Raw genomic sequence first — 12,778 nt, 5'->3', positions numbered from 1 at the left:
GGACAGAGACAACATTTTTCTAATTTTGGCTCTAGACATTACCACAATGAATTTTAAACATTATCCTTGGAGTCAATTGTCCAATTACTTTTGGTCCCTTTAAAAACAGGGTGGCACATGTTAAGGAGCTGAAACTCCTAAACCCTTCATCCAATTTTAATGTGGATACCCTCAAATGAAATCTGAAAGTCTGAACTTCAACTGCATCTGAATTGTTTTGTTTAAAATTCATTGTGGTAATGTCTAGAACCAAAATTAGAAAAATGTTGTCCCTGTCCAAATATATATACCTAACTGTATTTAGCACCAAGATTGAGATCAGGGAAAAGTTTTCTGGCTTTGTTCTGACTCGATCCAATCCCATCAATTTATTATCATGGTTCTCTTTTTAGGGCTCCTTTTGGGTGCAATTTTTTTTTTTTTTTTCTTTTAATTATTTTAACCCCTTACCTACAATGGACGTAATATTGCGTCCATGTGACCCTGGACCTAACTACCATGGACGGAATATTACGTCCCAGCGATCAGCGGCGCCCACGTGGTGAGCGCCGCTGATCGCGGCCGGGTGTCAGCTAATTATCATAGCTGACACCCGGTACAATGTGTCAGGGGCGGTCATGGACCGCCCCCGACACGTTAACCCCTTGTACACCGCGATCAAACGTGATCGCGGTGTACCGGGGGTTAAAGGAAAGCATCGGCAGGGAAGGGGCTCCCTCCGTGCCTCCCTGAGCCCCCCCACGGCAGCGCAATGTGCAGCGCTGCTGCGGGGGTCTCTTTCCCTACAGGCCCCCGGATCCAAGATGGCGACGGGGGCCTGCAGGGAGCTGACTTCCTCACTGCCTGCAAAGCGCAGGACAGTGATGTCCCACCTGGGACTAGGTAATAAAGTAAAAAAAAAAAGTGTTAAAATAATTAAAAAAAAAAAAAAAAAAAAAAAATATTCCCCAATAAATCCATTTTTTCAAAATAAAAAAACCCAAAAACAATAAAAGTACACATATTAGGTATCGCCGCGTCCATAGCGACCCGCCCTATAAAACTGTCCCATTAGTTAACCCCTTTAGCGAACCCCTTAAAAAATAAACAACGAAGCAAAAAATGATTTATCATACCACCGAACAAGAAGTGCAATAACGCGCGATCAAAAAGACGCATATAAATATCCATTGTACCGCTGAAAACGTCATCTTGTCCCGCAAAAAACGAGCCGCCATACAGCGTCATCCGCAAAAAAATAAAAGTTATAGCTCGCAGAATAAAGCGATACAAAAATAATTATTTTTTATATAAAATTGTTTTCATTGCAAAAAACCGACAAAACATAAAAAAAACGACCTAAATGAGGTATCGCTGTAACCGTACTGACCCGAAGAATAAAAACGCTTTATCAATTTTACCGCACGCGGAACTGTGTAAACGCACCCCCCAAAAGAATTCATGAAACGCTGGTTTTTGTTCATTCTGCGTCCCAAAAATCGGAATAAAAAGCGATCAAAACATGTCACGTGCCCGAAAATGGTGCCAATGAAAACGTCAACTCGTCCTGCAAAAAATAAGACCTCACATGACTCAGTGGGTCAAAATACGGAAAAATTATAGCTCACAATATGTGGTGATGCAAAAACTATTTTTACAATAAAAAGCATCTTTTAGCGTCTGACAGCTGCCAAACATAAAAACCGCCATAAATAGTAAATCAAACCCCCCCCCCCCCGTTATCACCCCCTTAGTTAGGGAAAAATAATAAAACTAAAAGAAAATGTATTTATTTCCATTGTCCCGCTAGGGTTAGGGCTAGGGTTAGGGCTAGGGCTCAGATTAGGGTTAGGGGTGTGTTGGGGTTAGGGTTGGAGTTATAATTGGGGGGTTTCCACTGTTTGGGCACATCAGGTGCTCTCCAAAGGCAACATGGCGTCTGATCTCAATTCCAGCCAATTCTGCGTTGAAAAAGTCAAATGGTGCTCCTTCCCTTCCAAGCTCTGCCATGCGCCCAAACAGTGTTTTACCCCCACATATGGGGTATCAGCCTACTCAGGACAAATTACAAAACAACTTTTGGGGTCCATTTTCTCCTGTTACCCTTAGGAAAATAAAAAATTGGGGGCAAAAATATAATTTTGCGGAAAAAAATGTTTTTTTTATTTTCACGCCCAGGCGTTATAAACTTCTGTGAAGCACTTGGGGGTTCAAAGTGCTCTCCACACATCTAGATAAGTTCCGTGGGGGGGTCTAGTTTCCAAAATGGTTTCATTTGTGGGGGGTTTCCACTGTTTTGGTACATCAGGGGTTTTCCAATCGCGACATGGTGTCCGATCTCAATTCTAGCCAAAAACGTCAAATGGCGCTGCTTCCCTTCCGAGCTCTGCTATGCGCCCAAATAGTCATTTACACCCACATATGGGGTATCAGCGTACTCAGGACAAATTGCACAATAACTTTTAGGGTCCTGTTACCCTTGGAAAAATAAAAATTGGGGATGAAAAGATCATTTTTGTGGAAAAAATATTTTTTAATTGTACCGCTGTACGTTATAAACTTCTGTGAAGCCCTTGTGGGTTCAAAGTTCTCACCACATATCTAGATAAGTTCCTTGGGGGGTCTAGTTTCCAAAATGGGGTCACTTGTGGGGGGTTTCCACTGTTTAGGTACATCAGGGGCTCTCCAAAAGCAACATGACACCCGCAGACCATTCCATCAAAGTCTGCATTCCAAAACGTCACTACTTCCCTTCCGAGCCCCGACGTGTCCCCATACAGTAGTTTACTCCCACATATGGGGTGTCAGCGTACTCAGGACAAATTGGACAACAACTTTTGGGGTCCAATTTCTCCTGTTACCCTTGGGAAAATAAAAAGAATGGGGACTAAAAGATGATGTTTGTGGAAAAAATACGATTTTTTTATTTTCACGCCCGGACGTTATAAACTTCAGTGAAGCCCTTGTGGGTTCAAAGTTCTCACCACATATCTAGATAAGTTCCTTGGGGGGTCTAGTTTCCAAAATGGGGTCACTTGGGGGGGTTTCCACTGTTTAGGTACATCAGGGGCTCTCCAAACGCGACATGGTGTCCGATCTGAATTCCAGCCAATTTTGCATTGAAAAAGTCAAACGGCGCTCCTTCCCTACTGAGGTCTGCCATGCGCCGAAACAGTGGTTCCCCCCCCACATATCAGGTATCCGCGTACTCAGGACAAATTGCACAATAACTTTTGCAGTCCAATTTCTCCTGTTACCCTTGGTAAAATAAAGAAAATTGAACCTGAAGTATTTTTTTTGTGAAAAGTTAAATGTTCATTTTTTTTTTTTTAATATTCAAAAAATTCCTGTGACGCATCTAAAGGGTTAATAAACTTCTTGAATGTGGTTTTAAGCACCTTAAGGGGTGCAGTTTTTAGAATGGTGTCACTTTTGGGTATTTTCTATCATATAGACCCCTCAAAGTGGCTTCAAATGTGATGTGGTCCCTAAAAATAAAATGGTGTTGCAAAAATGAGAAATCGCTGGTCAATTTTTAACCCTTATAACTTCCTAACAAAAAAAAATTTTGGTTCCAAAATTGTGCTGATGTAAAGTAAACATGTGGGAAATGTTATGTATTAAGTTTTTTGTGTGCCGTATCGCTGTGATTTAAGGGCATAAAAATTCAAAGTTGGAAAATTGCGAAATTTTCAAAATTTTCGCCAAATTTCCGTTTTTTTCACAAACGCAAGTTATTTGAATGCAATTTTACACTAACATGAAGTACAATATGTCATGAGAAAACAATGTCAGAATCACCGGGATCCATGGAAGCGTTCCAGAGTTATGACCTCATAAAGGTACAGTGGTCAGAATTGTAAAAATTGGCCCGGGAGTTAACGTGCAAACCACCCTTGGTAGTGAAGGGGTTAAAGAAACTGTGAGGAGGTGATTCATGCCTAATACAGCTGTAACAAATGGAAGCAGAGGCAGAGATGGTGAAGTTCACATTCGTTTTTATTAAGTGGAACCTCGGGACCACGATCCGGGGGACTCCAAAGGGGGCGTGACTAGTGAGCCCCGGGCACCCGTAGTAAAGCCCCTCAGGCAGGGCCAGAATGGAATACCCGGAGGACACAGGTGCTACATCCAGTTAGACCCCCGCAGCTAGCCGGTCTTTCAGAGAAAATATACTTTGCAGATCTTCTCAGCGCTGCTACGGTTGATTGACTGGTCTCTTTTGTGTGCCCATAGGGAGAGACCAGTCAATTAGCTGCAAAAGCATTATGAAAAGCCATCCGGGGGCAGCGCCTGACTCCTTCCTCCTATATCATGTGAATTCATCCAGGGATGTACTGGAAGGGGGGGGGGTCACAATTTAGTTCCAGAGAACCATAGTCCTCAGGACACCATTCACCCTGCCTGGAGAAAGTGAGCGAGTGCCTCTCTCCATAGCTCTGCTTTTATAGAGGAGTTGGGCTCACATCCCTGGAACTCACCCTCACTTTTCCCATCTCCCATGACGGCACACATGAGAGAGGGGATCCGCCCAGTCAGGACAGGAACCCTACTGAAGATAAAAGGGGCGGTACCTCTCCCTCGCTTCAGTTGGGTTTCCTGTCCTGACAGGGACCCGTGTTCTGAAGATCATGTACCTGCCCCTCTCTCGTGCCGGCGTGGAAGATCAGGCTGGTTCCTGAGCGCTGTGTGTCGGGAGAGGGAAGCGCAGTCTGCGGGTCCCCCGGGGGCTCAGCGTCCGAGCGGGCGCAGAAGCAGCACGGCTGGGGTCCTGGGGCTCTGCCGTGGCTGCAGCGCCGCCCTCTCCCCCTCTGCCGCGTCCAGAAGCAGCGCAGGAGCGTCAGGGACCGGCCGCTTCCGGTCGGGAGGCGGCGCCCATAGCAAACAACGCCGGCCGGCGAAAGGAGATCCCGGCGGCAGGGCATGGAGGGGAGGGGCTGTGGGGGAAACCGGAGGAGGCGGAGAGTGCAGTGGATCCCCCTTACATAAGGGAGATGACCACAGAAGACGCACTCATGCCCAAGGCTTCATGATGGAAGTGGGGCAAGACGAGCAGTGTCAGCAGCAGCATCAGCAGCAAGAGCTCTCACCAGATGCCAGGCCGAGCCGCCAGCATACCAGGAGCAGTCGCTCGAGTGGTGGGAGCAAACGCAACCGGCATGACTCTGAGACGTCCAGGAGAAACGTCACGAGTGCATCTGAGGAGCCTCCGAGATCGGTACCCCTTATTGACAGCGGTGGTGAGTGATCTACGTGAATGTCACCCTTATGGTAACGGGGTTCCATTTTCTCTGCTTGATCACTAGGGGTCGAGGAAGGCCAGCAGCAAAACCAAGAATAGAGAATGTGCCCTTTGCAAACACCCGCTAGCAGATCAGTGGCAGAAAGACCTCTGTGCTGACTGTATAAACAAAACTATAGAGGAGGAGATCCCTGATTTGGTGACTAGCCTTAAAGAGTTAATACAACAGGAGGTGAAAGGTTCCCTAAAGGCAGCCCTTAAAAAGAAAGATAAAAGTAACCGTAGAAGGAGCTCCGATTCAGAGGCCTCGCCAAGGCAGAAGGGGCGGGATAGATCCTTGTCCCCCTCCACCTCCTCTTCCTCTACTCAGTCCTCAGAATTCTCCTCGGACAGCGATATAGGCGGCCGTCCATGTTTCCCAACGGAGGACGTGGAAAAGCTGGTCAAAGCTATCAGGGCTACAATGGGCCTTAAAGAGGAAAAGACTCAAATCATTAGAGGATGTAATGTTTGGAGGACTGGAGGAAAAGAGAAAACGTACCTTCCCTGTAAATGATAAAATAAAAGCACTAATTGACAGGGAATGGAAAAAAACGGAGAGGTCAGGGGGCTTACCTTCCACATCAAAGAGGAGGTACCCTTTTGAGCAAAAGGATTCAGAAACCTGGGAAAAAGTCCCTAAAATTGATGGGGCCGTAGCCAGATCCTCAAAAAAGGTATCTCTACCATTAGACGACTCTGGCGTGTTGAAAGACCCGCTTGATAAAAAAGCAGACTGTTTCCTAAAGCATATCTGGGAAGCTTCAGCAGGTGGATTAAAGCCAGCGATAGCTGGTACCTGTACCGCTCGTGCCCTCATGGTCTGGCTACAACAAATAGAGGACCAGATCAAGGATAGAGTTCCTAGGGACGAAATTCTGTCTAATTTGACACTGGTACACGGAGCAGCGGCTTTCCTAGCAGATTCCTCTAGGTTGACAGCTAGAGCGGCAAGCCTGTCAAATGCGGCAAGACGAGCCCTGTGGCTTAAAGGGTGTCCCGGAGATTTGCCATCAAAACATAGGTTATGTTCTATTCCATGCAATGGCCAATTCCTCTTCGGAGAAAAACTAGAAGAGATTTTGGAACATGCGGGGGATAGGAAGAAAAGCTTTCCCCAATTTCCGGGAGAACCTAAAAAGCAGCCCTTTCGGAGGAGGAGATTTAACAGGGGTCGTCCCCCGGGAGCTGGAAAAAGCTGGGACTTTAAAGAAAGAAGAGGATCGTGCTATATGTTCAAAGGGCCCTCCACTTCCTCCAAAAAATCTCCCCAATGACATTGGGCCGGAGGTAGGGGGAAGGCTTTCTCTCTTCCTTTCCGCCTGGGCGAATATCTCCCCAGTACATGGGTCCTAAACATAATAAAGGACGGTTTAAAAATAAAATTCATCCGTACGCCCAGGCATACCTTCATAATGACACCCAGAAGGAAAGCCCAAGAGCAACAGCTGGCCCTGGAGATGGAAGTCTTGGGACTAGTGAAAAAACAAGTCCTACAGGAAGTCCCAGTGCAAGAAGAAGGAAGGAGGTTCTACTCCCCCCTCGTCTTAATACAAAAGCCAGACGGCTCTTGGAGAACCATTGTCAACCTGAGGAGACTCAGTCAGTGGGTAGACAATTGCTCCTTCAAAATGGAGTCAATCAACACGGCCACAAAGATCCTGTTCCAGCATTGCCTCATGGCAGTGATTAGACTTAAAAGATGCCTACTATCACATCCCAATTCATCGGGAGTATCAAAAATACTTGATAGTAGCGCTCTGTCCAGGGGCAGGTGAAACACTACCAATACGCAGCCCTTCTGTTTGGCCTGTCTACAGCCCCCAGAGTATTCACCAAAGTGATGGCGGAAGTAATGACTTTTCTTCGTTCCAGGGACATAGTGATCGTCCCATACCTAGACTACTTTCTTGTAATAGGGAGGTCGGAGTCCCACTGCGCACATCAAGTGAAGGAAGTGATAGCAATTCTAGTAGGACTAGGATGGATAATAAATATCCCCAAGTCAAGGATAACCCCAGTAAAAGAGCAATCCTTCCTAGGGTTGATATTGGACTCCAAGCAACAACGCTGCCTCCTACCAGAGAGCAAAGTGACCAAGATAAGAGGCCTAGCACGCACAGCAATACAAAGACCAAATATGACACTGAGGAACGCAATGTCCCTTTTAGGCTCGTTGACATCATGCATACCCGCAGTAGCATGGGCGCAGTACCACTTAAGGCAACTACAGTGGGAAGTTCTGTCGGCACAGAAACAATTAAAAGGGCATTTAGACTGCAAACTATGTCTCTCTGTGGCTGTAAGAGATTCCCTGCTCTGGTGGACTGTAGAAAAGAATCTAACAGCTGTGGTCCCGTGGCAAAAACCAGTCGAGGACATCATTACAACAGACGCGAGTGCCACAGGATGGGGAGCACACCTGAGATCCCACTCAATACAGGAGACCTGGTCCTCGCTAGAAAAGATTTCAGGGTTCAAATGTAAAAGAACTATGGGCAGTGGAAAAAGCCGTGAAACATTTCCTTCCTTTACTTCGGGGCCGCCACACCCGAGTCATGACTGACAATCAGGCAGTAGTAGCCTACATCAATCACCAGGGGGGGAACGAGATCTCGGGGCCTCATGCAAATATCAGATCTACTTTTCCAGATAGCAGAACAACATCTGTTATCCATCACAGCACTGCACATAAAAGGGGTAGAAAATACACAGGCAGACTTCCTGAGTCGCAGGCATCTAAGACAAGGGGAATGGTCCCTAAACCCCCAAGTCTTCCAACAAATAGTTCAGGCCTGGGGCAAACCAGAAATAGACCTGTTCGCTGCCGCACACAACCGGAAGGTCAGGAAGTTCTGCTCACTTAATCCATGGGAAAACCCCTTCGCAGTAGATGCCCTACAAATACCCTGGAAGTTCATCCTGGCCTATGCATTTCCCCCCGATAACAATGATCCCAGTAGTGGTCAGGAAAATCAGGGAGGATCGAGCGAGAATAATTCTTATAGCTCCGTTTTGGCCGAGGAGACCTTGGTTCTCCCTTCTGAGACTCATGTCGGTGACAGATCCATGGATATTACCGGAGATTCCAGACCTGCTTTCCCAGGGACCAGTGGTCCACTCTCAGGTGAAGGGCTTTCATCTAGCAGCCTGGAATTTGAGAGGGCGCTACTGAGTCACCAGGGATTCTCTCCAGGGTTAGTCTCCACCCTGTTGAAAAGTAGAAAACCTATAACATCCCAAATCTAAGGTAGAATGTGGAAAAAGTTCCTAGACTTCCTGGGGGAACCCTTGGGGGATGTAGCGCCAGTGGAACCTATCCTAGAATTCTTACAGTCGGGGCTACAATTGGGGTTAGCCACTAACACACTCAAAGTCCAAGTCTCAGCTTTGGGGGCCCTAAATAACTGCAACTTAGCAGCCAATAGGTGGGTGTCCCGATTCATAAAGTCCTGTGGCAGGTCAAGGCCGGTCAATATCCCAAAGATACCACCCTGGGACCTCAACCTAGTCTTAGATACCTTAACCAAATATTCCTTTGAACCATTACTAGAGCTGTCACCAAAGATACTCACACTTAAAACTGTCTTACTGGTAACCTTTCAATCAGCCTGAAGAGTGAGCGACCGACCTACAAGCTCTATCTATATGTCCTCCATATACACAGATCTTGGATGACCGAGTGGTTCTAAGACCAGACCCGGCCTAGCTCCCCAGGGTAGTCCAAAAGTTTCATAGGACTCAGGAAATCTCCTTGCCATCTTTCTGTAACAATCCTAGAAACCCTGGGGAGCAAAAGTTCCATACATTAGATGTAAGAAGAGCCATAGTACAATATGTCAGTAACTAGTCAGTGGAGGAAAGATCAGTCCCTTTTTGTAGCCTTTCAGGGTAGTAGAAAAGGGCACGGGGTAGCTAAGAGCACCATTGCCAGATGGATCAGGGAGACCATTGTTATCCTACTCCGCAAGTGGCGCTCTGGTTCGAGAAGGCATCAAGGCTCACTCCACCAGAGCCGTGGCTACCTCCTGGGCAGAGAAGGCTGAGGTATCGATTGAACAAATTTGTAAAGCCGCTACTTGGTCCTCACCTTCAACTTTTTAAACACTACCGACTTGATCTGTCTTCCTCTACTGACCTAACCTTTGGTAGAAGGGTGCTGCAAGCGGTGGTCCCTCCCTAAGGTGTCTTATTCTACAAAAGTCTCTCGTGTGCCGTCATGGGAGACGGGAAAACACCAAGGTTCCAAGGTTACTTACCGTAGCCGGTTTTTCCGGAGCCCATGACGGCACCTGTATATTCCCCCCCCCCTTTTCAATCCTTTGGTGTGCACTATAGTTTGGGTGCTTTTTTTTAGTTAGAGATAATGTGGTGATAGTTTTACCATGTGTACTAACCCGGGGGGCCTCTCATGCTCTGAAGCGAGGGAGAGGTACCGCCCTTTTATTTTCAGTAGGGTTCCTGTCCTGACTGGGCGGATCCCCTCTCTCATGTGTGCCGTCATGGGCTCCGGAAAAACCGGCTACCGGTAAGTAACCTTGGTGTTTCACCCTGCCTGGAGAAAGTGAGCGAGTGCCTCTCTCCATAGCTCTGCTTTTATAGAGGAGTTGGGCTCACATCCCTGGAACTCACCCTCACTTTCTTCAGACATTCTGATCTCTTTAAAGTCCCCTCCAGTACATCATCTGCTGAATCCACATGATAGAGGAAGAAATGAGTTTGGAAGTAATTTTGGGGTATTGTATAACAGTAGCAGGCCTACACTTGGGTACTGCTCCTGTAAGTGCAGGAGCTAACACATGGGCATTGCAGGGAGGATTAGGCAATGTATAGACCTTCTACATCCACCTCTTGCTCCTCGGTGTCACAGATGTGTTCCTGGATATTAGGTGAGATCAAACTATTTATTGCCATGGACTGTTCTTTCTTGCACATTGTTGGAATGTTATTGCTGGAACTGGTAGCCAGTTTACTTGGTATGTGAGGCAGTGAGGGGAATTGTATACGAGGGTCGATATGTGTCCCCCCAGGATGCACCTAGAGGAAAACTAAACCTGCTGGAGAGCACTGTAAGTACAGCCACTTCTGTGGTTACAGCACAAAATAAAAGAGAATTGATTTGGTCAAACTATTTGACCAAGACAGATATAGGAAGACCTGACATGGGCTTTTATTTTTGGAGAGATCTGTAGGATTGGTAGTGGGACGGATCTATCCCTCCACTCCGAATGTTGGGAGTGGCCCATGGCCACAAAACCCATTTAAATTTTCAGTTAAGGTTTGGGTGAGTTGGTGTTTGGTTTGTAAGCAGCAGAGCAGGAGGCTCTGTGTATGTCAGGTCTGTGTGAGTCTGAACTCAGGCGAGAGAAGGCAAAGCTACTGACACCAACGAGTGATACATTGGTGGAGTCGCTCACGGCAATGGTCTAATACGGACGCTTCGGATGCGAACCGGAGGATAAAGGTTCTGGATTTATTTTGTGAGTTTAAAAACAGACATTTAAGTTGAACGTTCTTGGGTCATTGCCTCATTGTCGCAGGGACACAAAAGCTGCTGCCTTACAGGTGGGAACACTGGTTTAGTTCTTTTTAACCATTTCTGTATCTCATAATAGAACTCTAAAGGAATTTTCCCATGAGCAAAGTACATTTTAATCAATAGATCTTGGAATAATAAGTATGACAGTTTGATGTGTTTAAAGAGAAAAGTTCCTGTGCTGAGATAATCTTATAAATCAGACAGGGACATGGTCTGATCATACCACATCTCCTAGGCAGGAGAGGAAGCAAAAGAGTATACAGACAGGACAGCATGAGATCACAGCACCTGGGCAGGGGAAGAAGAAAGAGTATACAGGCTTTACAGCATGAGATAACAGCTCCTAGACATGGGAGAAAGCAAGAGTATATAAACATTACAGCATGAGATCACAGCTCCTGGGCAGGTGAAGATGAAAAGGAGAATACAGACAGGACAGTATGGGACCAGAGCTCCTGGGCAGGGGAGGGAGGAAAACAGTATACAGGCATTACAGCATGAGATCACAGCTCCTGGGCAGGGGAGGAAACAAAGAGGATACGGACAGGACAGCACGGGATAGGAAATTTTACATTTTGTGAGGCAAAACCTTTCCCTGCCTGTTTTTAAGCAATGTTTTGCCTCACAAAAAGCAGCAGCTGTAATGTCTGTATACTCTCTTTTGCATCCTCCCCTACCCAGGAGCTGTGATCTCATGCTGTAATGCCTGTATACTCTTTTGCTTCCTACCCTAACCAAGAAGCGTGATCTCCTGCTGTTATGTCTGTATACTCCCTTGCTTCCCCCCCTGTCCAGAAGCTGTGATCTCATACTGTAATGTCTGTGTACTCTTTTTTCCAGGACGTCCACCTGACGGCACCATGGAGGACGTCCTCCTCCTCCTTACAGGGACCGGAAAGCACACGAGAGGTTAAAAGGTGCCCGTCCCACCCCATTTCCCTCAGTGTTTTTCCTGTCCCTGAATGGAGGGACACGCAAGAGGAGCTGCAGAGCTTACCGGAGGGCCCAGGGGGATCGGGCGGCCAGTCCAAACCTTTCCCCTGTCAAGACGCCCAGGCCGAAACTTCCCGGTGGGGAGTCCCTCTGCCCCAAAGGCCAGGAGCAGGACAACGTCCCTGGAGGGAGCTGCTCCTCCTGGTGGGAGGCTCTCGGCTCCAGTCGGTGGGCGCCATGGCAGGCGAAAGTCGGCCCCCGCAGGCAGCTGGCCGGGTAGGCGCCGGTGTCACGAGGAAGGCACCGTCAGAGGCGCAGGAGGGGCTAGAGTCCGGGAAGAGGTGGAAGTGACAGGACCCGGCCTATTGTGAGAGCACGCGCGTCACTGCCGGTGATGTCACACGCCGGTTTGAATCGCAGCGCACGCTCCAGGGGCTGACCGTCTCTCTGAAAGCACAGATCGCTGCAGGATGGAAGCAGAGGCTCCGGCGAATGGTGGGGTAAGTGCGCCTGGCGCAGATCACCCGCCCCACACTCATCCCCGCAGCCCAGGACGACTGACATGGGTACCCCATTTTATGTTGATAGGATAAGGGAACCCTAGCAGCCCCCCCGTCAGTGACTAAGGACCCTGCCAAGGCCACATCCAAGTCGGTCCGATGCACTGTATGCAGGGTAAAGCTGCCAGACACCCATAGCAAAACCCTCTGTGGACCCTGCACATCAAGGGTCATAAGAGACGAACAGCCATCCCTCCTCTCCGAGATGAGATCCTTGATACGGGAGGAAGTCCAAGCCTCCAGAGCCAGCCTCGCACGACAGCAGTCCCCCAGTCCAGGGCCGAGCCGCAAGCGTCCGAGGTGGGAGGCAGACCCAGTTTCCGAAGCAAGCCCGATTCAGGAGTGAGACTACCGGGACTCTGATCCGGAGGAGGAAGGAGAGATCCTGGTGGACAGACAGGATCCAGGCAGGAAATTCCTGTTCAGGCTGGAGAACACTGACTAGTTAGTCCAAGCGGTCAGGAACACTATGCAGATCGAGGAAGT

The 12,778-nt window shown here is 47.9% G+C and overlaps 1 protein-coding gene and 1 long non-coding RNA gene across 8 annotated transcripts in view; one reads left to right on the top strand and one right to left on the bottom strand.

Annotated features, from left to right (window-relative positions):
* The window catches only part of LOC141082783 (protein-L-isoaspartate(D-aspartate) O-methyltransferase-like), a 76,835-nt gene that overhangs the window by 52,222 nt on the left and 11,835 nt on the right, over positions 1-12,778 (top strand). The gene's annotated exons all lie outside the window — the stretch shown is intronic.
* On the bottom strand, positions 408-880 carry LOC141082785 (uncharacterized). Its single transcript, XR_012230584.1, has 2 exons — positions 818-880; positions 408-782 (listed from the first exon to the last, which is right to left on the bottom strand). It is a non-coding gene; the product is annotated as an uncharacterized lncRNA (long non-coding RNA).

Source organism: Dendrobates tinctorius, unplaced genomic scaffold, assembly GCF_039654945.1.
Source record: "Dendrobates tinctorius isolate UK_male_01 unplaced genomic scaffold, ASM3965494v1 ptg000019l, whole genome shotgun sequence".
In the NCBI taxonomy this organism is placed as follows: Eukaryota; Metazoa; Chordata; class Amphibia; order Anura; family Dendrobatidae; genus Dendrobates; species Dendrobates tinctorius.
This window is presented reverse-complemented; position numbering and strand designations above follow the sequence as displayed.